This window comes from Crinia signifera, chromosome 2 (assembly GCF_055691185.1).
Source record: "Crinia signifera chromosome 2, ASM5569118v1, whole genome shotgun sequence".
Lineage (NCBI taxonomy): Eukaryota > Metazoa > Chordata > Amphibia > Anura > Myobatrachidae > Crinia > Crinia signifera.
This window is the reverse complement of record NC_139218.1, coordinates 152,604,030-152,627,807: the sequence shown is the minus strand read 5'-3', so window position 1 is coordinate 152,627,807 and position 23,778 is coordinate 152,604,030. Positions and strand designations below refer to the sequence as shown.

General features: G+C 33.9%; 18 non-coding genes across 18 annotated transcripts; all 18 read right to left on the bottom strand.

The window, feature by feature from the left end:
* Positions 1-262: 262 nt before the first annotated feature.
* TRNAI-AAU (transfer RNA isoleucine (anticodon AAU)) lies at positions 263-336 on the bottom strand. The gene has a single exon. It is a non-coding gene; the product is annotated as a tRNA-Ile (tRNA).
* Positions 337-9,497: 9,161 nt separating this feature from the next.
* On the bottom strand, positions 9,498-9,571 carry TRNAI-AAU (transfer RNA isoleucine (anticodon AAU)). Its single transcript has one exon. It is a non-coding gene; the product is annotated as a tRNA-Ile (tRNA).
* Positions 9,572-10,286: 715 nt separating this feature from the next.
* Positions 10,287-10,360, bottom strand: TRNAI-AAU (transfer RNA isoleucine (anticodon AAU)). Its single transcript has one exon. It is a non-coding gene; the product is annotated as a tRNA-Ile (tRNA).
* A 715-nt stretch (positions 10,361-11,075) lies between these two features.
* TRNAI-AAU (transfer RNA isoleucine (anticodon AAU)) lies at positions 11,076-11,149 on the bottom strand. The gene has a single exon. It is a non-coding gene; the product is annotated as a tRNA-Ile (tRNA).
* A 1,550-nt stretch (positions 11,150-12,699) lies between these two features.
* TRNAI-AAU (transfer RNA isoleucine (anticodon AAU)) lies at positions 12,700-12,773 on the bottom strand. The gene has a single exon. It is a non-coding gene; the product is annotated as a tRNA-Ile (tRNA).
* Positions 12,774-13,534: 761 nt separating this feature from the next.
* TRNAI-AAU (transfer RNA isoleucine (anticodon AAU)) lies at positions 13,535-13,608 on the bottom strand. Its single transcript has one exon. It is a non-coding gene; the product is annotated as a tRNA-Ile (tRNA).
* A 707-nt stretch (positions 13,609-14,315) lies between these two features.
* TRNAI-AAU (transfer RNA isoleucine (anticodon AAU)) lies at positions 14,316-14,389 on the bottom strand. Its single transcript has one exon. It is a non-coding gene; the product is annotated as a tRNA-Ile (tRNA).
* A 761-nt stretch (positions 14,390-15,150) lies between these two features.
* On the bottom strand, positions 15,151-15,224 carry TRNAI-AAU (transfer RNA isoleucine (anticodon AAU)). The gene has a single exon. It is a non-coding gene; the product is annotated as a tRNA-Ile (tRNA).
* Positions 15,225-15,939: 715 nt separating this feature from the next.
* On the bottom strand, positions 15,940-16,013 carry TRNAI-AAU (transfer RNA isoleucine (anticodon AAU)). Its single transcript has one exon. It is a non-coding gene; the product is annotated as a tRNA-Ile (tRNA).
* A 707-nt stretch (positions 16,014-16,720) lies between these two features.
* Positions 16,721-16,794, bottom strand: TRNAI-AAU (transfer RNA isoleucine (anticodon AAU)). The gene has a single exon. It is a non-coding gene; the product is annotated as a tRNA-Ile (tRNA).
* A 761-nt stretch (positions 16,795-17,555) lies between these two features.
* TRNAI-AAU (transfer RNA isoleucine (anticodon AAU)) lies at positions 17,556-17,629 on the bottom strand. Its single transcript has one exon. It is a non-coding gene; the product is annotated as a tRNA-Ile (tRNA).
* A 715-nt stretch (positions 17,630-18,344) lies between these two features.
* Positions 18,345-18,418, bottom strand: TRNAI-AAU (transfer RNA isoleucine (anticodon AAU)). Its single transcript has one exon. It is a non-coding gene; the product is annotated as a tRNA-Ile (tRNA).
* A 715-nt stretch (positions 18,419-19,133) lies between these two features.
* On the bottom strand, positions 19,134-19,207 carry TRNAI-AAU (transfer RNA isoleucine (anticodon AAU)). The gene has a single exon. It is a non-coding gene; the product is annotated as a tRNA-Ile (tRNA).
* A 761-nt stretch (positions 19,208-19,968) lies between these two features.
* On the bottom strand, positions 19,969-20,042 carry TRNAI-AAU (transfer RNA isoleucine (anticodon AAU)). Its single transcript has one exon. It is a non-coding gene; the product is annotated as a tRNA-Ile (tRNA).
* A 715-nt stretch (positions 20,043-20,757) lies between these two features.
* Positions 20,758-20,831, bottom strand: TRNAI-AAU (transfer RNA isoleucine (anticodon AAU)). The gene has a single exon. It is a non-coding gene; the product is annotated as a tRNA-Ile (tRNA).
* Positions 20,832-21,538: 707 nt separating this feature from the next.
* Positions 21,539-21,612, bottom strand: TRNAI-AAU (transfer RNA isoleucine (anticodon AAU)). The gene has a single exon. It is a non-coding gene; the product is annotated as a tRNA-Ile (tRNA).
* Positions 21,613-22,327: 715 nt separating this feature from the next.
* Positions 22,328-22,401, bottom strand: TRNAI-AAU (transfer RNA isoleucine (anticodon AAU)). The gene has a single exon. It is a non-coding gene; the product is annotated as a tRNA-Ile (tRNA).
* A 715-nt stretch (positions 22,402-23,116) lies between these two features.
* On the bottom strand, positions 23,117-23,190 carry TRNAI-AAU (transfer RNA isoleucine (anticodon AAU)). Its single transcript has one exon. It is a non-coding gene; the product is annotated as a tRNA-Ile (tRNA).
* Between the last annotated feature and the right edge of the window lie 588 nt (positions 23,191-23,778).

Below are 23,778 nucleotides of genomic sequence, written 5' to 3'. Positions count from 1 at the left end.
AAAATCATAAAGCATAAAGTGCTTTGAAGTGTGGCATTGGTAATAGGGCTTTCATTTCTTCCTACAGTCCAAAGAAAAATAAAAATAGGGTGTAAAATACTATATATTTAAAGTATAATGGTAAAAGATCTACAATGTATTCAAGGCAGTTACTAGGATAATCACTATAGCCAATACTGATGATGAAGCCTAGTTTCCAAGCACTGTACTACAAGTTTAAATCCATTGTTGTCAATGATGTTGGGTCATCAAGATAAACAAATGGCCAGTGTGGGGATCGAACCCAAGACCTTGGCGTTATTAGCACCACGCTCTAACCAACTGAGCTAACCGGCCACACTGTTTGAATGAGAAAATCCAAAATGACAAATAATCTTCAAATCATTATATGTATTATTTCTAAAATTTGATTTTTGTTGACAATCATTTTTTCTCCCTTCATACTTTTGCAAAAACGATAAATGAGGTCCCATTTTAAAGATTAAGTTATTTGCTTCAGATACATTGTTAGTTAAGAATTGTATATGGTTTTGTTTCTTTAAAAATTGAAGTTACAAATTGACTTTGTGCCCTACACTTCTTTCCCTGGATGTGTTGATACAGCATGGCAAAGAAGATCAGTTTTGCACAGCTTCTCGAAATGGCTACATATGACCCAGTTCTTCTTTCATCCTACTACAAACCACCAACCTCACTATAAAATTAATTGTATTTTATTTGCATGAAACATTTACGCATGGGCCACGTAGTAGATCATATATTGATTGAAAAGCATTTCTATTTTAAAGAAAAATCATAAAGCATAAAGTGCTTTGAAGTGTGGCATTGGTAATAGGGCTTTCATTTCTTCCTACAGTCCAAAGCAAAATAAAAATAGGGTTTAAAATACTATATATTTAAAGTATAATGGTAAAAGATCTACAATGTATTCAAGGCAGTTACTAGGATAATCACTATAGCCAATACTGATGATGAAGCCTAGTTTCCAAGCACTGTACTACAAGTTTAAATCCATTGTTGTCAATGATGTTGGGTCATCAAGATAAACAAATGGCCAGTGTGGGGATCAAACCCAAGACCTTGGCGTTATTAGCACCACGCTCTAACCAACTGAGTTAACCGGCCACACTCTTTGAATGCGAAAATCCAAAATGACAAATAATCTTCAAATCATTATGTGTATTATTTCTAAAAGGTGATTTTTGTTGACAATAAATCATTATATGTATTATTTCTAAAAGGTGATTTTTGTTGACAATCATTTTTTCTCCCTTCATACTTTTGCAAAAATGATAAATGAGGTCCCATTTTAAAGATTAAGTTATTTGCTTCCTACAAACGCAAATAAAGAATACAAGAGACTTGAAGCGAGACGAACTAATCAGTTACAACCCAAAAAAGACAAAGGAGATGCTATTGACATTCATCACAAAATACAATAGCAATCACAGAACCATTGAAGAAATGCTACGTAAACACTGGCATATATTAATGCTAGACGAACAACTAAAAGGAACTTTGACAAATAAACCCAAAGTCGTATATCGGAAGGCAAATAATCTAAAAAAAGCACTAACGAGCAGCTACCTTCCAACAGAAAACAAGAAGAAAAAAAACAACAAAAGGTTTTTTCCAATGCACCAAATGCACAGGATGTAAAAACCAAAAAACAAGCACAAAACCAATCAAAGAATTCTCATCAAACCAGAACAAAAAAGTCTTTCAAATAAATGACCAGCTCTCCTGCAACACAGAAGGAGCAATCTATCTTTTAGAATGCCCATGTGGCCAGCAATATGTTGGGCAGACCAAGAGGAAATTAAAAACAAGAATCACAGAGCATATTTATAATATCAAAAGAGGACTAAAAACCCATAGTGTCTCTGCCCATTTTCTTGAAAGACACAACAAAGATCCGAGAGGCCTCACCTTTATGGGAATCCAGAACATAACCCCACATTGGAGAGGAGAGGATATGGTATCCACCCTAAAAAGGACAGAAACAAAATGGATCTATCTCCTGGACACCCTTGAGCCAAAGGGTCTAAACATTGACATTGAGCTCAAAGCATTTCTATGAAAAGAATCCCCCTGCAGATAAACTTCCCGCACACCTTCTTCCTCTTCTATTTTTCTTTTTGCTTTTTGTTTTATTTTCTTATTTATTTTTTTGTTTTCTATTATTTTTATTATTATTATTATCCTTATTTATTTTGATTTTTGTTTTTGTTTTTGTTTTGTTACTTTTATTATTTTCATTTATTTTATATTTTATATATATTTATTTTTATTTTTATTATTATTTATTTTATTTTGCCTTATTTTCATCTTAAACCTCTCTTATATGTATTCATTTTATATCCTTTTCTCTTCACCACTATCAATGTTCAGCGTATTTTTTCTGTGTATTTTTTCTGTATTTTGTTTGTGACTGTTTGTCAACTATTGCGCATGAAAAGATTTTAAATTACCTTTGGAAAAAAAAGAAAAAAAAGAGCCATGAGGTTGCCTCCGAATTAAGCCAAAGCTATTCTGGGCACTTCCGTTTTACTAATAAAGTTTTTATGCTATAAAAAGCATCAAGCCACAAACACAGTCATCCTTGACAAAGCATCTACCCGATGTGAAACGCGTTGGATGTGTTTCTAGGAGGGACCAGAAGACCCAGCAGAACCAGCAGCAAGCCAAGTCTGACAGCCGCCACAAGCCGCCGCTCTGCCGCACGCTACAAGCTTTATGACAGAAGCCGGCAATTGACAGCGCAGGACCCGTGCCGTCTGCTACCGCCCGCTGCCGCCCGGAGCGTCCACCAAAACGGACCCCAGGCAGGACTAGTTAGGGTGAGTTAGAGATACTGGACTGCTCCCCCCTTACCTTCTCAACCAAAGGATTGTAAACATGCCGCAATAAGTGTTTTTTGTTTGTCCGTCTATTTCTTTCAATTTTATTATTTTATTATTTATTTATTTCTTTCTTACTGCATTTATATCTCTTTCATTTATTCTCATTCTACTCTATTTGGTTTATCAGTACCGTTAATTTCAGCCCAGTTATTTTTCTTTAATCTTGTTATTATTTTTTTTTTTTTTTTTTTTACTTTTATATTCTTATTTTATTTATTTTTATTTTTATTATTTTATTATTACTATTATTATTTTTTATTTCCTATCCTTGACTCATTACTACACTTTTTATCCTCCTTCTTCCATTTAATTCCAAACAGCACCCCCAATAATAATTTTAGCAACCATCTGGTTGACCTTATCTCTTCCATTTTTACCACTCTCCATCACAAAAAAATCTCCGTTTTGCAAAATTCTTTTTGTATTTTTATTTATTATTTTTTACAAGCGCCCGATATATCCTGCTTTCTAGCAACCCCCACAGTTATCTACCGTATTGGGCCGCTCAAACACAGCGCAGACCAGTTTGTGGATTCATATCCAAAAAACCCCATATCTCGTTAAACTATTCAAACAGGACTGCAGCTTTTAGATCATGGCACATAGCTCTTCACACATCACGCACGCAAACAGAAGAGACAGAATTGAAGAACTGTTCTCCACAACCAATATGCAAATGATACAACCACAAGTGGAAGAAGAAAAATTCTGCACACAGTTCTTAAAATTAGAAAAATTATACACCACAGAGATCAAGCAGTGGTGGGAAATAACTGCTCTTTCCAAATACCTAGAACAGAACCTTATACCAAAAGGATTAAAAATACAAAAAAACTGCACATACGAATCAAGTGATGCTGACTTCAAAATAAAGTGGAACAATGCACTAATACAGTGTTCAAAACAACTCATTTCCTTAATTATTGAAGACAGAAAAAAGTCACTGAAAAATATAAATGAATCCATTACAGAAATAGAAAAAAAGTTTGAACCACTAAACGAAATGGAAGACTTTAAGAACCTGATCAAAATGACAAATACAAAAATGGAAAAAATTGAAGATAATATCATACTCATCAAACAAAAGAAATTTCAGCGCGACCTTGCAGAAAAAGGATGCGACAATACCAACCAAAGAAAACTAAGATCAAACTACAAACCTGTACGGAAACAATCATTCCGCAATACAAGAAAAGAACCCCAACAGAGAAGACCTTCCACACAGAAACCACTAAAGGAACATAGACCCTACAGAGCACATAACCCCAATCAAGAGAATCCATACAAAATAATAAAAAAGTCATTCTACGAAGGAGTACAGCAGGCCAAAGATGAAGAATCTACAAGCTTTATAAACCTCATCAATAAAATAGAAAAAAATAAACAAGAAGGAGAGAAGAAATCCAGAAAAAGAAACTACACAGAAGAAATAGAAAGTGAGGAAGAATATGAAGAGGATGATGATGAGGATAATGCTTTTTTAGCGGCAGTCTGGGAGAACGAGGCACCACCAGACTATGTAAAATCTGCACAAAAGAGACGAAGGAACAATCCATAAAAACCATGAGGGGAAAAAGAGGAGGAAAGAAAAAAAGAAAGAAAAAAGAAACATCTGAACCCTTAGAAGACCAATCAGAGACAGTGTTCAATCTAAGCAAGAGAAACCTCACCACAGAAGAACAAAAGGTCCTGAAAAAAGGACTAAAGTTCGCACCACATTCAAAAATAGACAAATTCGAACTGTATATAGATACACAAAAATTCGTACGCAAATTGTGCATCAAGAAATTCTTCTCAAATAAAAAAGAAAAAGAGACCAATGAGGAAGAGACGCAATTTGAACACACAGATTTTAAACCGACCTCGTCCTTCTTCCCAAGTCATATCAAAGGACCGCACATTGCGACATTCCAAAAGTTGATAGAAGATGAAATCTCAAACATCGACGAGAAACAGAGAATACAATACAACTTTTCGAAAGAGGAACAAAAAGCTCTAAAAACACTAAAACAAGACCGCACGATAGTAATCAAACCGGCGGACAAAGGTGGAGGAGTGGTGATTCAAGATAAGGAGAATTATGAAAAGGAAGCAGAGAAATTACTTTTCGATGTGAACACATACAGAAAACTAGATCAAGATCCCACAGCCAACTACCAGCGCCTCCTATATCAACAATTACAAGAGGGACTAGAAACAGGTATCATTACTAAAAAAGAATTTGATTACATTTACATAGAACATCCAAAGATCCCAACATTCTATCACCTGCCAAAGATTCACAAAAATCAAGAAAACCCACCTGGACGCCCAATAGTTTCAGGAATTGGATCAACAACATCCAACCTGTCAAAATATATTGACTTTTTCCTCCAACCCCTGGTCAAAAAACAAAAAAGTTTCCTGAAGGACACCACAAGCATCCTGCAGACTCTGAATACAATTGAATGGAAAGAGACTTACACCCTCTGTACAAGTGACATAAAATCATTGTACACAGTAATAAACCACGACGCAGGATGTGAAGCAACACGCCACTACCTAACTGAACAAACCACCATTTCCAATAGACAAATCAATTTCATCATGGAAAATATCGATTTCATTCTCAGACATAATTATTTCTGGTACAATGGGGCATTTTTTAACCAGGACCAGGGGACCGCAATGGGAACTTCCTTCGCACCGAGTTATGCGAATTTGTTTGTGTCAAGATGGGAAGATACGGCCATCTGGAAGAACAACATATACCTGGAGAAAATCCATTGCTGGAAACGGTATATAGATGACCTCTTCTTCATATGGGAAGGATCACCAGAAGAACTAGAAGAATTCAAACTACATATGAACAACAACTCACTTAACCTTGAATTCACAACGGTGGACAGTAAAGACATGGTTGTCTTTTTAGATTTAGAAATCTACATAAAAAACAAAAAGATTCAAACCAGAACACACATAAAAACTGTTAATGGGAACAATATGCTGGCACACAATAGCAACCACCATCAACAATGGATAAGTAACATCCCAGGAGGACAATTTCGTCGACTAAGGCGTAACTGTACAGAAGATGAAGTATTCGAACATCAAAGCAAAGACATGGAAAAAAAGTTCCTTCAAAAAGGATACAAGCAAAACTTCCTACAAACGCAAATAAAGAATACAAGAGACTTGAAGCGAGACGAACTAATCAGTTACAACCCAAAAAAGACAAAGGAGATGCCATTGACATTCATCACAAAATACAATAGCAATCACAGAACCATTGAAGAAATGCTACGTAAACACTGGCATATATTAATGCTAGACGAACAACTAAAAGGAACTTTGACTAATAAACCCAAAGTCGTATATCGGAAGGCAAATAATCTAAAAAAAGCACTAACGAGCAGCTACCTTCCAACAGAAAACAAGAAGAAAAAAACAACAAAAGGTTTTTTCCAATGCACCAAATGCACAGGATGTAAAAACCAAAAAACAAGCACAAAACCAATCAAAGAATTCTCATCAAACCAGAACAAAAAAGTCTTTCAAATAAATGACCAGCTCTCCTGCAACACAGAAGGAGCAATCTATCTTTTAGAATGCCCATGTGGCCAGCAATATGTTGGGCAGACCAAGAGGAAATTAAAAACAAGAATCACAGAGCATATTTATAATATCAAAAGAGGACTAAAAACCCATAGTGTCTCTGCCCATTTTCTTGAAAGACACAACAAAGATCCGAGAGGCCTCACCTTTATGGGAATCCAGAACATAACCCCACATTGGAGAGGAGAGGATATGGTATCCACCCTAAAAAGGACAGAAACAAAATGGATCTATCTCCTGGACACCCTTGAGCCAAAGGGTCTAAACATTGACATTGAGCTCAAAGCATTTCTATGAAAAGAATCCCCCTGCAGATAAACTTCCCGCACACCTTCTTCCTCTTCTATTTTTCTTTTTGCTTTTTGTTTTATTTTCTTATTTATTTTTTTGTTTTCTATTATTTTTATTATTATTATTATCCTTATTTATTTTGATTTTTGTTTTTGTTTTTGTTTTGTTACTTTTATTATTTTCATTTATTTTATATTTTATATATATTTATTTTTATTTTTATTATTATTTATTTTATTTTGCCTTATTTTCATCTTAAACCTCTCTTATATGTATTCATTTTATATCCTTTTCTCTTCACCACTATCAATGTTCAGCGTATTTTTTCTGTGTATTTTTTCTGTATTTTGTTTGTGACTGTTTGTCAACTATTGCGCATGAAAAGATTTTAAATTACCTTTGGAAAAAAAAGAAAAAAAAGAGCCATGAGGTTGCCTCCGAATTAAGCCAAAGCTATTCTGGGCACTTCCGTTTTACTAATAAAGTTTTTATGCTATAAAAAGCATCAAGCCACAAACACAGTCATCCTTGACAAAGCATCTACCCGATGTGAAACGCGTTGGATGTGTTTCTAGGAGGGACCAGAAGACCCAGCAGAACCAGCAGCAAGCCAAGTCTGACAGCCGCCACAAGCCGCCGCTCTGCCGCACGCTACAAGCTTTATGACAGAAGCCGGCAATTGACAGCGCAGGACCCGTGCCGTCTGCTACCGCCCGCTGCCGCCCGGAGCGTCCACCAAAACGGACCCCAGGCAGGACTAGTTAGGGTGAGTTAGAGATACTGGACTGCTCCCCCCTTACCTTCTCAACCAAAGGATTGTAAACATGCCGCAATAAGTGTTTTTTGTTTGTCCGTCTATTTCTTTCAATTTTATTATTTTATTATTTATTTATTTATTTCTTACTGCATTTATATCTCTTTCATTTATTCTCATTCTACTCTATTTGGTTTATCAGTACCGTTAATTTCAGCCCAGTTATTTTTCTTTAATCTTGTTATTATTTTTTTTTTTTTTTTTTTTTACTTTTATATTCTTATTTTATTTATTTTTATTTTTATTATTTTATCATTACTATTATTATTTTTTATTTCCTATCCTTGACTCATTACTACACTTTTTATCCTCCTTCTTCCATTTAATTCCAAACAGCACCCCCAATAATAATTTTAGCAACCATCTGGTTGACCTTATCTCTTCCATTTTTACCACTCTCCATCACAAAAAAATCTCCGTTTTGCAAAATTCTTTTTGTATTTTTATTTATTATTTTTTACAAGCGCCCGATATATCCTGCTTTCTAGCAACCCCCACAGTTATCTACCGTATTGGGCCGCTCAAACACAGCGCAGACCAGTTTGTGGATTCATATCCAAAAAACCCCAAGAATTGTATATGGTTTTGTTTCTTTAAAAATTTAAGTTACAAATTGACTTTGTGCCCTACACTTCTTTCCCTGGATGTGTTGATACAGCATGGCAAAGATGATCAGTTTTGCACAGTTTCTCAAAATGGCTACATATGAACCAGTTCTTCTTTCATCCTACTACAAACCACCAACCTCACTATAAAATGAATTGTATTTTATTTGCATGAAACATTTACGCATGGGCCACGTAGTAGATCATATATTGATTGAAAAGCATTTCTATTTTAAAGAAAAATTATAAAGCATAAAGTGCTTTGAAGTGTGGCATTGGTAATAGGGCTTTCATTTCTTCCTACAGTCCAAAGCAAAATAGAAATAGGGTGTAAAATACTATATATTTAAAGTATAATGGTAAAAGATCTACAATGTATTCAAGGCAGTTACTAGGATAATCACTATAGCCAATACTGATGATGAAGCCTAGTTTCCAAGCACTGTACTACAAGTTTAAATCCATTGTTGTCAATGATGTTGGGTCATCAAGAAAAACAAATGGCCAGTGTGGGGATCGAACCCAAGACCTTGGCGTTATTAGCTCAACGCTCTAACCAACTGAGCTAACCGGCCACACTGTTTGATTGTGAAAATCCAAAATGACAAATAATCTTCAAATCATTATATGTATTATTTCTAAAAGGTGATTTTTGTTGACAATCATTTTTTCTCCCTTCATACTTTTGCAAAAACGATAAATGAGGTCCCATTTTAAAGATTAAGTTACTTGCTTCAGATAAATTGTTAGTTAAGAATTGTATATGGTTTTGTTTCTTTAAAAATTGAAGTTACAAATTGACTTTGTGCCCTACACTTCTTTCCCTGGATGTGTTGATACAGCATGGCAAAGAAGATCAGTTTTGCACAGCTTCTCGAAATGGCTACATATGAACCAGTTCTTCTTTCATCCTACTACAAACCACCAACCTCACTATAAAATTAATTGTATTTTATTTGCATGAAACATTTACGCATGGGCCACGTAGTAGATCATATATTGATTGAAAAGCATTTATATTTTAAAGAAAAATCATAAAGCATAAAGTGCTTTGAAGTGTGGCATTGGTAATAGGGCTTTCATTTCTTCCTACAGTCCAAAGCAAAATAAAAATAGGGTGTAAAATACTATATATTTAAAGTATAATGGTAAAAGATTTACAATGTATTCAAGGCAGTTACTAGGATAATCACTATAGCCAATACTGATGATGAAGCCTAGTTTCCAAGCACTGTACTACAAGTTTAAATCCATTGTTGTCAATGATGTTGGGTCATCAAGAAAAAGAAATGGCCAGTGTGGGGATCGAACCCAAGACCTTGGCGTTATTAGCACCACGCTCTAACCAACTGAGCTAACCGGCCACACTATTTGAATGTGAAAATCCAAAATGACAAATAATCTTCAAATCATTATATGTATTTTTTCTAAATGGTGATTTTTGTTGACAATCATTTTTTCTCCCTTCATACTTTTGCAAAAACGATAAATGAGGTCCCATTTTAAAGATTAAGTTACTTGCTTCAGATAAATTGTTAGTTAAGAATTGTATATGGTTTTGTTTCTTTAAAAATTGAAGTTGCAAATTGACTTTGTGCCCTACACTTCTTTCCCTGGATGTGTTGATACAGCATAGCAAAGAAGATCAGTTTTGCACAGCTTCTCGAAATGGCTACATATGAACCAGTTCTTCTTTCATCCTACTACAAACCACCAACCTCACTATAAAATGAATTGTATTTTATTTGCATGAAACATTTACGCATGGGCCACGTAGTAGATCATATATTGATTGAAAAGCATTTCTATTTTAAAGAAAAATCATAAAGCATAAAGTGCTTTGAAGTGTGGCATTGGTAATAGGGCTTTCATTTCTTCCTACAGTCCAAAGCAAAATAAAAATAGGGTGTAAAATACTATATATTTAAAGTATAATGGTAAAAGATCTACAATGTATTCAAGGCAGTTACTAGGATAATCACTATAGCCAATACTGATGATGAAGCCTAGTTTCCAAGCACTGTACTACAAGTTTAAATCCATTGTTGTCAATGATGTTGGGTCATCAAGAAAAACAAATGGCCAGTGTGGGGATCGAACCCAAGACCTTGGCGTTATTAGCACCACGCTCTAACCAACTGAGCTAACCGGCCACACTGTTTGATTGTGAAAATCCAAAATGACAAATAATCTTCAAATCATTATATGTATTATTTCTAAAAGGTGATTTTTGTTGACAATCATTTTTTCTCCCTTCATACTTTTGCAAAAACGATAAATGAGGTCCCATTTTAAAGATTAAGTTACTTGCTTCAGATAAATTGTTAGTTAAGAATTGTATATGGTTTTGTTTCTTTAAAAATTGAAGTTACAAATTGACTTTGTGCCCTACACTTCTTTCCCTGGATGTGTTGATACAGCATGGCAAAGAAGATCAGTTTTGCACAGCTTCTCGAAATGGCTACATATGAACCAGTTCTTCTTTCATCCTACTACAAACCACCAACCTCACTATAAAATTAATTGTATTTTATTTGCATGAAACATTTACGCATGGGCCACGTAGTAGATCATATATTGATTGAAAAGCATTTCTATTTTAAAGAAAAATCATAAAGCATAAAGTGCTTTGAAGTGTGGCATTGGTAATAGGGCTTTCATTTCTTCCTACAGTCCAAAGCAAAATAAAAATAGGGTTTAAAATACTATATATTTAAAGTATAATGGTAAAAGATCTACAATGTATTCAAGGCAGTTACTAGGATAATCACTATAGCCAATACTGATGATGAAGCCTAGTTTCCAAGCACTGTACTACAAGTTTAAATCCATTGTTGTCAATGATGTTGGGTCATCAAGATAAACAAATGGCCAGTGTGGGGATCGAACCCAAGACCTTGGCGTTATTAGCACCACGCTCTAACCAACTGAGCTAACCGGCCACACTCTCTGAATGCGAAAATCCAAAATGACAAATAATCTTCATATCATTATGTGTATTATTTCTAAAAGGTGATTTTTGTTGACAATAAATCATTATATGTATTATTTCTAAAAGGTGATTTTTGTTGACAATCATTTTTTCTCCCTTCATACTTTTGCAAAAACGATAAATGAGGTCCCATTTTAAAGATTAAGTTACTTGCTTCAGATACATTGTTAGTTAAGAATTGTATATGGTTTTGTTTCTTTAAAAATTGAAGTTACAAATTGACTTTGTGCCCTACACTTCTTTCCCTGGATGTGTTGATACAGCATGGCAAAGATGATCAGTTTTGCACAGCTTCTCAAAATGGCTACATATGAACCAGTTCTTCTTTCATCCTACTACAAACCACCAACCTCACTATAAAATGAATTGTATTTTATTTGCATGAAACATTTACGCATGGGCCACGTAGTAGATCATATATTGATTGAAAAGCATTTCTATTTTAAAGAAAAATTATAAAGCATAAAGTGCTTTGAAGTGTGGCATTGGTAATAGGGCTTTCATTTCTTCCTACAGTCCAAAGCAAAATAGAAATAGGGTGTAAAATACTATATATTTAAAGTATAATGGTAAAAGATCTACAATGTATTCAAGGCAGTTACTAGGATAATCACTATAGCCAATACTGATGATGAAGCCTAGTTTCCAAGCACTGTACTACAAGTTTAAATCCATTGTTGTCAATGATGTTGGGTCATCAAGAAAAACAAATGGCCAGTGTGGGGATCGAACCCAAGACCTTGGCGTTATTAGCTCAACGCTCTAACCAACTGAGCTAACCGGCCACACTGTTTGATTGTGAAAATCCAAAATGACAAATAATCTTCAAATCATTATATGTATTATTTCTAAAAGGTGATTTTTGTTGACAATCATTTTTTCTCCCTTCATACTTTTGCAAAAACGATAAATGAGGTCCCATTTTAAAGATTAAGTTACTTGCTTCAGATAAATTGTTAGTTAAGAATTGTATATGGTTTTGTTTCTTTAAAAATTGAAGTTACAAATTGACTTTGTGCCCTACACTTCTTTCCCTGGATGTGTTGATACAGCATGGCAAAGAAGATCAGTTTTGCACAGCTTCTCGAAATGGCTACATATGAACCAGTTCTTCTTTCATCCTACTACAAACCACCAACCTCACTATAAAATTAATTGTATTTTATTTGCATGAAACATTTACGCATGGGCCACGTAGTAGATCATATATTGATTGAAAAGCATTTCTATTTTAAAGAAAAATCATAAAGCATAAAGTGCTTTGAAGTGTGGCATTGGTAATAGGGCTTTCATTTCTTCCTACAGTCCAAAGCAAAATAAAAATAGGGTTTAAAATACTATATATTTAAAGTATAATGGTAAAAGATCTACAATGTATTCAAGGCAGTTACTAGGATAATCACTATAGCCAATACTGATGATGAAGCCTAGTTTCCAAGCACTGTACTACAAGTTTAAATCCATTGTTGTCAATGATGTTGGGTCATCAAGATAAACAAATGGCCAGTGTGGGGATCGAACCCAAGACCTTGGCATTATTAGCACCACGCTCTAACCAACTGAGCTAACCGGCCACACTCTTTGAATGCGAAAATCCAAAATGACAAATAATCTTCATATCATTATGTGTATTATTTCTAAAAGGTGATTTTTGTTGACAATAAATCATTATATGTATTATTTCTAAAAGGTGATTTTTGTTGACAATCATTTTTTCTCCCTTCATACTTTTGCAAAAACGATAAATGAGGTCCCATTTTAAAGATTAAGTTACTTGCTTCAGATACATTGTTAGTTAAGAATTGTATATGGTTTTGTTTCTTTAAAAATTGAAGTTACAAATTGACTTTGTGCCCTACACTTCTTTCCCTGGATGTGTTGATACAGCATGGCAAAGATGATCAGTTTTGCACAGCTTCTCAAAATGGCTACATATGAACCAGTTCTTCTTTCATCCTACTACAAACCACCAACCTCACTATAAAATGAATTGTATTTTATTTGCATGAAACATTTACGCATGGGCCACGTAGTAGATCATATATTGATTGAAAAGCATTTATATTTTAAAGAAAAATCATAAAGCATAAAGTGCTTTGAAGTGTGGCATTGGTAATAGGGCTTTCATTTCTTCCTACAGTCCAAAGCAAAATAAAAATAGGGTGTAAAATACTATATATTTAAAGTATAATGGTAAAAGATTTACAATGTATTCAAGGCAGTTACTAGGATAATCACTATAGCCAATACTGATGATGAAGCCTAGTTTCCAAGCACTGTACTACAAGTTTAAATCCATTGTTGTCAATGATGTTGGGTCATCAAGAAAAACAAATGGCCAGTGTGGGGATCGAACCCAAGACCTTGGCGTTATTAGCACCACGCTCTAACCAACTGAGCTAACCGGCCACACTATTTGAATGTGAAAATCCAAAATGACAAATAATCTTCAAATCATTATATGTATTTTTTCTAAATGGTGATTTTTGTTGACAATCATTTTTTCTCCCTTCATACTTTTGCAAAAACGATAAATGAGGTCCCATTTTAAAGATTAAGTTACTTGCTTCAGATAAATTGTTAGTTAAGAATTGTATATGGTTTTGTTTCTTTAAAAATTGAAGTTGCAAATTGACTTTGTGCCCTACACTTCTTTCCCTGGATGTGTTGATACAGCATGGCAAAGAAGATCAGTTTTGCACAGCTTCTCGAAATGGCTACATATGAACCAGTTCTTCTTTCATCCTACTACAAACCACCAACCTCACTATAAAATGAATTGTATTTTATTTGCATGAAACATTTACGCATGGGCCACGTAGTAGATCATATATTGATTGAAAAGCATTTCTATTTTAAAGAAAAATCATAAAGCATAAAGTGCTTTGAAGTGTGGCATTGGTAATAGGGCTTTCATTTCTTCCTACAGTCCAAAGCAAAATAAAAATAGGGTGTAAAATACTATATATTTAAAGTATAATGGTAAAAGATTTACAATGTATTCAAGGCAGTTACTAGGATAATCACTATAGCCAATACTGATGATGAAGCCTAGTTTCCAAGCACAAGTTTAAATCCATTGTTGTCAATGATGTTGGGTCATCAAGATAAACAAATGGCCAGTGTGGGGATCGAACCCAAGACCTTGGCGTTATTAGCACCACGCTCTAACCAACTGAGCTAACCGGCCACACTCTTTGAATGCGAAAATCCAAAATGACAAATAATCTTCATATCATTATGTGTATTATTTCTAAAAGGTGATTTTTGTTGACAATAAATCATTATATGTATTATTTCTAAAAGGTGATTTTTGTTGACAATCATTTTTTCTCCCTTCATACTTTTGCAAAAACGATAAATGAGGTCCCATTTTAAAGATTAAGTTACTTGCTTCAGATACATTGTTAGTTAAGAATTGTATATGGTTTTGTTTCTTTAAAAATTGAAGTTACAAATTGACTTTGTGCCCTACACTTCTTTCCCTGGATGTGTTGATACAGCATGGCAAAGATGATCAGTTTTGCACAGCTTTTTAAAATGGCTACATATGAACCAGTTCTTCTTTCATCCTACTACAAACCACCAACCTCACTATAAAATGAATTGTATTTTATTTGCATGAAACATTTACGCATGGGCCACGTAGTAGATCATATATTGATTGAAAAGCATTTATATTTTAAAGAAAAATCATAAAGCATAAAGTGCTTTGAAGTGTGGCATTGGTAATAGGGCTTTCATTTCTTCCTACAGTCCAAAGCAAAATAAAAATAGGGTGTAAAATACTATATATTTAAAGTATAATGGTAAAAGATTTACAATGTATTCAAGGCAGTTACTAGGATAATCACTATAGCCAATACTGATGATGAAGCCTAGTTTCCAAGCACTGTACTACAAGTTTAAATCCATTGTTGTCAATGATGTTGGGTCATCAAGAAAAACAAATGGCCAGTGTGGGGATCGAACCCAAGACCTTGGCGTTATTAGCACCACGCTCTAACCAACTGAGCTAACCGGCCACACTGTTTGATTGTGAAAATCCAAAATGACAAATAATCTTCAAATCATTATATGTATTATTTCTAAAAGGTGATTTTTGTTGACAATCATTTTTTCTCCCTTCATTCCTTTACAAAAACGATAAATGAGGTCCCATTTTAAAGATTAAGTTACTTGCTTCAGATAAATTGTTTGTTAAGAATTGTATATGGTTTTGTTTCTTTAAAAATTGAAGTTACAAATTGACTTTGTGCCCTACACTTCTTTCCCTGGATGTGTTGATACAGCATGGCAAAGAAGATCAGTTTTGCACAGCTTCTCGAAATGGCTACATATGAACCAGTTCTTCTTTCATCCTACTACAAACCACCAACCTCACTATAAAATTAATTGTATTTTATTTGCATGAAACATTTACGCATGGGCCACGTAGTAGATCATATATTGATTGAAAAGCATTTCTATTTTAAAGAAAAATCATAAAGCATAAAGTGCTTTGAAGTGTGGCATTGGTAATAGGGCTTTCATTTCTTCCTACAGTCCAAAGAAAAATAAAAATAGGGTGTAAAATACTATATATTTAAAGTATAATGGTAAAAGATCTACAATGTATTCAAGGCAGTTACTAGGATAATCACTATAGCCAATACTGATGATGAAGCCTAGTTTCCAAGCACTGTACTACAAGTTTAAATCCATTGTTGTCAATGATGTTGGGTCATCAAGATAAACAAATGGCCAGTGTGGGGATCGAACCCAAGACCTTGGCGTTATTAGCACCACGCTCTAACCAACTGAGCTAACCGGCCACACTGTTTGATTGTGAAAATCCAAAATGACAAATAATCTTCAAATCATTATATGTATTATTTCTAAAAGGTGATTTTTGTTGACAATCATTTTTTCTCCCTTCATAATTTTGCAAAAACGATAAATGAGGTCCCATTTTAAAGATTAAGTTACTTGCTTCAGATAAATTGTTAGTTAAGAATTGTATATGGTTTTGTTTCTTTAAAAATTGAAGTTACAAATTGACTTTGTGCCCTACACTTCTTTCCCTGGATGTGTTGATACAGCATGGCAAAGAAGATCAGTTTTGCACAGCTTCTCGAAATGGCTACATATGAACCAGTTCTTCTTTCATCCTACTACAAACCACCAACCTCACTATAAAATTAATTGTATTTTATTTGCATGAAACATTTACGCATGGGCCACGTAGTAGATCATATATTGATTGAAAAGCATTTCTATTTTAAAGAAAAATCATAAAGCATAAAGTGCTTTGAAGTGTGGCATTGGTAATAGGGCTTTCATTTCTTCCTACAGTCCAAAGCAAAATAAAAATAGGGTTTAAAATACTATATATTTAAAGTATAATGGTAAAAGATCTACAATGTATTCAAGGCAGTTACTAGGATAATCACTATAGCCAATACTGATGATGAAGCCTAGTTTCCAAGCACAAGTTTAAATCCATTGTTGTCAATGATGTTGGGTCATCAAGATAAACAAATGGCCAGTGTGGGGATCGAACCCAAGACCTTGGCGTTATTAGCACCACGCTCTAACCAACTGAGCTAACCGGCCACACTCTTTGAATGCGAAAATCCAAAATGACAAATAATCTTCATATCATTATGTGTATTATTTCTAAAAGGTGATTTTTGTTGACAATAAATCATTATATGTATTATTTCTAAAAGGTGATTTTTGTTGACAATCATTTTTTCTCCCTTCATACTTTTGCAAAAACGATAAATGAGGTCCCATTTTAAAGATTAAGTTACTTGCTTCAGATACATTGTTAGTTAAGAATTGTATATGGTTTTGTTTCTTTAAAAATTGAAGTTACAAATTGACTTTGTGCCCTACACTTCTTTCCCTGGATGTGTTGATACAGCATGGCAAAGATGATCAGTTTTGCACAGCTTCTCAAAATGGCTACATATGAACCAGTTCTTCTTTCATCCTACTACAAACCACCAACCTCACTATAAAATGAATTGTATTTTATTTGCATGAAACATTTACGCATGGGCCACGTAGTAGATCATATATTGATTGAAAAGCATTTATATTTTAAAGAAAAATCATAAAGCATAAAGTGCTTTGAAGTGTGGCATTGGTAATAGGGCTTTCATTTCTTCCTACAGTCCAAAGCAAAATAAAAATAGGGTGTAAAATACTATATATTTAAAGTATAATGGTAAAAGATTTACAATGTATTCAAGGCAGTTACTAGGATAATCACTATAGCCAATACTGATGATGAAGCCTAGTTTCCAAGCACTGTACTACAAGTTTAAATCCATTGTTGTCAATGATGTTGGGTCATCAAGAAAAACAAATGGCCAGTGTGGGGATCGAACCCAAGACCTTGGCGTTATTAGCACCACGCTCTAACCAACTGAGCTAACCGGCCACACTGTTTGATTGTGAAAATCCAAAATGACAAATAATCTTCAAATCATTATATGTATTATTTCTAAAAGGTGATTTTTGTTGACAATCATTTTTTCTCCCTTCATTCCTTTACAAAAACGATAAATGAGGTCCCATTTTAAAGATTAAGTTACTTGCTTCAGATAAATTGTTTGTTAAGAATTGTATATGGTTTTGTTTCTTTAAAAATTGAAGTTACAAATTGACTTTGTGCCCTACACTTCTTTCCCTGGATGTGTTGATACAGCATGGCAAAGAAGATCAGTTTTGCACAGCTTCTCGAAATGGCTACATATGAACCAGTTCTTCTTTCATCCTACTACAAACCACCAACCTCACTATAAAATTAATTGTATTTTATTTGCATGAAACATTTACGCATGGGCCACGTAGTAGATCATATATTGATTGAAAAGCATTTCTATTTTAAAGAAAAATCATAAAGCATAAAGTGCTTTGAAGTGTGGCATTGGTAATAGGGCTTTCATTTCTTCCTACAGTCCAAAGAAAAATAAAAATAGGGTGTAAAATACTATATATTTAAAGTATAATGGTAAAAGATCTACAATGTATTCAAGGCAGTTACTAGGATAATCACTATAGCCAATACTGATGATGAAGCCTAGTTTCCAAGCACTGTACTACAAGTTTAAATCCATTGTTGTCAATGATGTTGGGTCATCAAGATAAACAAATGGCCAGTGTGGGGATCGAACCCAAGACCTTGGCGTTATTAGCACCACGCTCTAACCAACTGAGCTAACCGGCCACACTGTTTGAATGAGAAAATCCAAAATGACAAATAATCTTCAAATCATTATATGTATTATTTCTAAAATTTGATTTTTGTTGACAATCATTTTTTCTCCCTTCATACTTTTGCAAAAACGATAAATGAGGTCCCATTTTAAAGATTAAGTTATTTGCTTCAGATACATTGTTAGTTAAGAATTGTATATGGTTTTGTTTCTTTAAAAATTGAAGTTACAAATTGACTTTGTGCCCTACACTTCTTTCCCTGGATGTGTTGATACAGCATGGCAAAGAAGATCAGTTTTGCACAGCTTCTCGAAATGGCTACATATGACCCAGTTCTTCTTTCATCCTAGTACAAACCACCAACCTCACTATAAAATTAATTGTATTTTATTTGCATGAAACATTTACGCATGGGCCACGTAGTAGATCATATATTGATTGAAAAGCATTTCTATTTTAAAGAAAAATCATAAAGCATAAAGTGCTTTGAAGTGTGGCATTGGTAATAGGGCTTTCATTTCTTCCTACAGTCCAAAGCAAAATAAAAATAGGGTTTAAAATACTATATATTTAAAGTATAATGGTAAAAGATCTACAATGTATTCAAGGCAGTTACTAGGATAATCACTATAGCCAATACTGATGATGAAGCCTAGTTTCCAAGCACTGTACTACAAGTTTAAATCCATTGTTGTCAATGATGTTGGGTCATCAAGATAAACAAATGGCCAGTGTGGGGATCAAACCCAAGACCTTGGCGTTATTAGCACCACGCTCTAACCAACTGAGCTAACCGGCCACACTCTTTGAATGCGAAAATCCAAAATGACAAATAATCTTCAAATCATTATGTGTATTATTTCTAAAAGGTGATTTTTGTTGACAATAAATCATTATATGTATTATTTCTAAAAGGTGATTTTTGTTGACAATCATTTTTTCTCCCTTCATACTTTTGCAAAAATGATAAATGAGGTCCCATTTTAAAGATTAAGTTATTTGCTTCAGATACATTGTTAGTTAAGAATTGTATATGGTTTTGTTTCTTTAAAAATTGAAGTTACAAATTGACTTTGTGCCCTACACTTCTTTCCCTGGATGTGTTGATACAGCATGGCAAAGATGATCAGTTTTGCACAGCTTCTCAAAATGGCTACATATGAACCAGTTCTTCTTTCATCCTACTACAAACCACCAACCTCACTATAAAATGAATTGTATTTTATTTGCATGAAACATTTACGCATGGGCCACGTAGTAGATCATATATTGATTGAAAAGCATTTATATTTTAAAGAAAAATCATAAAGCATAAAGTGCTTTGAAGTGTGGCATTGGTAATAGGGCTTTCATTTCTTCCTACAGTCCAAAGCAAAATAAAAATAGGGTGTAAAATACTATATATTTAAAGTATAATGGTAAAAGATTTACAATGTATTCAAGGCTGTTACTAGGATAATCACTATAGCCAATACTGATGATGAAGCCTAGTTTCCAAGCACTGTACTACAAGTTTAAATCCATTGTTGTCAATGATGTTGGGTCATCAAGAAAAACAAATGGCCAGTGTGGGGATCGAACCCAAGACCTTGGCGTTATTAGCACCACGCTCTAACCAACTGAGCTAACCGGCCACACTATTTGAATGTGAAAATCCAAAATGACAAATAATCTTCAAATCATTATATGTATTTTTTCTAAATGGTGATTTTTGTTGACAATCATTTTTTCTCCCTTCATACTTTTGCAAAAACGATAAATGAGGTCCCATTTTAAAGATTAAGTTACTTGCTTCAGATAAATTGTTAGTTAAGAATTGTATATGGTTTTGTTTCTTTAAAAATTGAAGTTGCAAATTGACTTTGTGCCCTACACTTCTTTCCCTGGATGTGTTGATACAGCATGGCAAAGAAGATCAGTTTTGCACAGCTTCTCGAAATGGCTACATATGAACCAGTTCTTCTTTCATCCTACTACAAACCACCAACCTCACTATAAAATGAATTGTATTTTATTTGCATGAAACATTTACGCATGGGCCACGTAGTAGATCATATATTGATTGAAAAGCATTTCTATTTTAAAGAAAAATCATAAAGCATAAAGTGCTTTGAAGTGTGGCATTGGTAATAGGGATTTCATTTCTTCCTACAGTCCAAAGCAAAATAAAAATAGGGTGTAAAATACTATATATTTAAAGTATAATGGTAAAAGATCTACAATGTATTCAAGGCAGTTACTAGGATAATCACTATAGCCAATACTGATGATGAAGCCTAGTTTCCAAGCACTGTACTACAAGTTTAAATCCATTGTTGTCAATGATGTTGGGTCATCAAGAAAAACAAATGGCCAGTGTGGGGATCGAACCCAAGACCTTGGCGTTATTAGCACCACGCTCTAACCAACTGAGCTAACCGGCCACACTGTTTGATTGTGAAAATCCAAAATGACAAATAATCTTCAAATCATTATATGTATTATTTCTAAAAGGTGATTTTTGTTGACAATCATTTTTTCTCCCTTCATACTTTTGCAAAAACGATAAATGAGGTCCCATTTTAAAGATTAAGTTACTTGCTTCAGATAAATTGTTAGTTAAGAATTGTATATGGTTTTGTTTCTTTAAAAATTGAAGTTACAAATTGACTTTGTGCCCTACACTTCTTTCCCTGGATGTGTTGATACAGCATGGCAAAGAAGATCAGTTTTGCACAGCTTCTCGAAATGGCTACATATGAACCAGTTCTTCTTTCATCCTACTACAAACCACCAACCTCACTATAAAATTAATTGTATTTTATTTGCATGAAACATTTACGCATGGGCCACGTAGTAGATCATATATTGATTGAAAAGCATTTCTATTTTAAAGAAAAATCATAAAGCATAAAGTGCTTTGAAGTGTGGCATTGGTAATAGGGCTTTCATTTCTTCCTACAGTCCAAAGCAAAATAAAAATAGGGTTTAAAATACTATATATTTAAAGTATAATGGTAAAAGATCTACAATGTATTCAAGGCAGTTACTAGGATAATCACTATAGCCAATACTGATGATGAAGCCTAGTTTCCAAGCACAAGTTTAAATCCATTGTTGTCAATGATGTTGGGTCATCAAGAAAAACAAATGGCCAGTGTGGGGATCGAACCCAAGACCTTGGCGTTATTAGCACCACGCTCTAACCAACTGAGCTAACCGGCCACACTATTTGAATGTGAAAATCCAAAATGACAAATAATCTTCAAATCATTATATGTATTTTTTCTAAATGGTGATTTTTGTTGACAATCATTTTTTCTCCCTTCATACTTTTGCAAAAACGATAAATGAGGTCCCATTTTAAAGATTAAGTTACTTGCTTCAGATAAATTGTTAGTTAAGAATTGTATATGGTTTTGTTTCTTTAAAAATTGAAGTTGCAAATTGACTTTGTGCCCTACACTTCTTTCCCTGGATGTGTTGATACAGCATAGCAAAGAAGATCAGTTTTGCACAGCTTCTCGAAATGGCTACATATGAACCAGTTCTTCTTTCATCCTACTACAAACCACCAACCTCACTATAAAATGAATTGTATTTTATTTGCATGAAACATTTACGCATGGGCCACGTAGTAGATCATATATTGATTGAAAAGCATTTCTATTTTAAAGAAAAATCATAAAGCATAAAGTGCTTTGAAGTGTGGCATTGGTAATAGGGCTTTCATTTCTTCCTACAGTCCAAAGCAAAATAAAAATAGGGTGTAAAATACTATATATTTAAAGTATAATGGTAAAAGATCTACAATGTATTCAAGGCAGTTACTAGGATAATCACTATAGCCAATACTGATGATGAAGCCTAGTTTCCAAGCACTGTACTACAAGTTTAAATCCATTGTTGTCAATGATGTTGGGTCATCAAGAAAAACAAATGGCCAGTGTGGGGATCGAACCCAAGACCTTGGCGTTATTAGCACCACGCTCTAACCAACTGAGCTAACCGGCCACACTGTTTGATTGTGAAAATCCAAAATGACAAATAATCTTCAAATCATTATATGTATTATTTCTAAAAGGTGATTTTTGTTGACAATCATTTTTTCTCCCTTCATACTTTTGCAAAAACGATAAATGAGGTCCCATTTTAAAGATTAAGTTACTTGCTTCAGATAAATTGTTAGTTAAGAATTGTATATGGTTTTGTTTCTTTAAAAATTGAAGTTACAAATTGACTTTGTGCCCTACACTTCTTTCCCTGGATGTGTTGATACAGCATGGCAAAGAAGATCAGTTTTGCACAGCTTCTCGAAATGGCTACATATGAACCAGTTCTTCTTTCATCCTACTACAAACCACCAACCTCACTATAAAATTAATTGTATTTTATTTGCATGAAACATTTACGCATGGGCCACGTAGTAGATCATATATTGATTGAAAAGCATTTCTATTTTAAAGAAAAATCATAAAGCATAAAGTGCTTTGAAGTGTGGCATTGGTAATAGGGCTTTCATTTCTTCCTACAGTCCAAAGCAAAATAAAAATAGGGTTTAAAATACTATATATTTAAAGTATAATGGTAAAAGATCTACAATGTATTCAAGGCAGTTACTAGGATAATCACTATAGCCAATACTGATGATGAAGCCTAGTTTCCAAGCACTGTACTACAAGTTTAAATCCATTGTTGTCAATGATGTTGGGTCATCAAGATAAACAAATGGCCAGTGTGGGGATCGAACCCAAGACCTTGGCGTTATTAGCACCACGCTCTAACCAACTGAGCTAACCGGCCACACTCTCTGAATGCGAAAATCCAAAATGACAAATAATCTTCATATCATTATGTGTATTATTTCTAAAAGGTGATTTTTGTTGACAATAAATCATTATATGTATTATTTCTAAAAGGTGATTTTTGTTGACAATCATTTTTTCTCCCTTCATACTTTTGCAAAAACGATAAATGAGGTCCCATTTTAAAGATTAAGTTACTTGCTTCAGATACATTGTTAGTTAAGAATTGTATATGGTTTTGTTTCTTTAAAAATTGAAGTTACAAATTGACTTTGTGCCCTACACTTCTTTCCCTGGATGTGTTGATACAGCATGGCAAAGATGATCAGTTTTGCACAGCTTCTCAAAATGGCTACATATGAACCAGTTCTTCTTTCATCCTACTACAAACCACCAACCTCACTATAAAATGAATTGTATTTTATTTGCATGAAACATTTACGCATGGGCCACGTAGTAGATCATATATTGATTGAAAAGCATTTCTATTTTAAAGAAAAATTATAAAGCATAAAGTGCTTTGAAGTGTGGCATTGGTAATAGGGCTTTCATTTCTTCCTACAGTCCAAAGCAAAATAGAAATAGG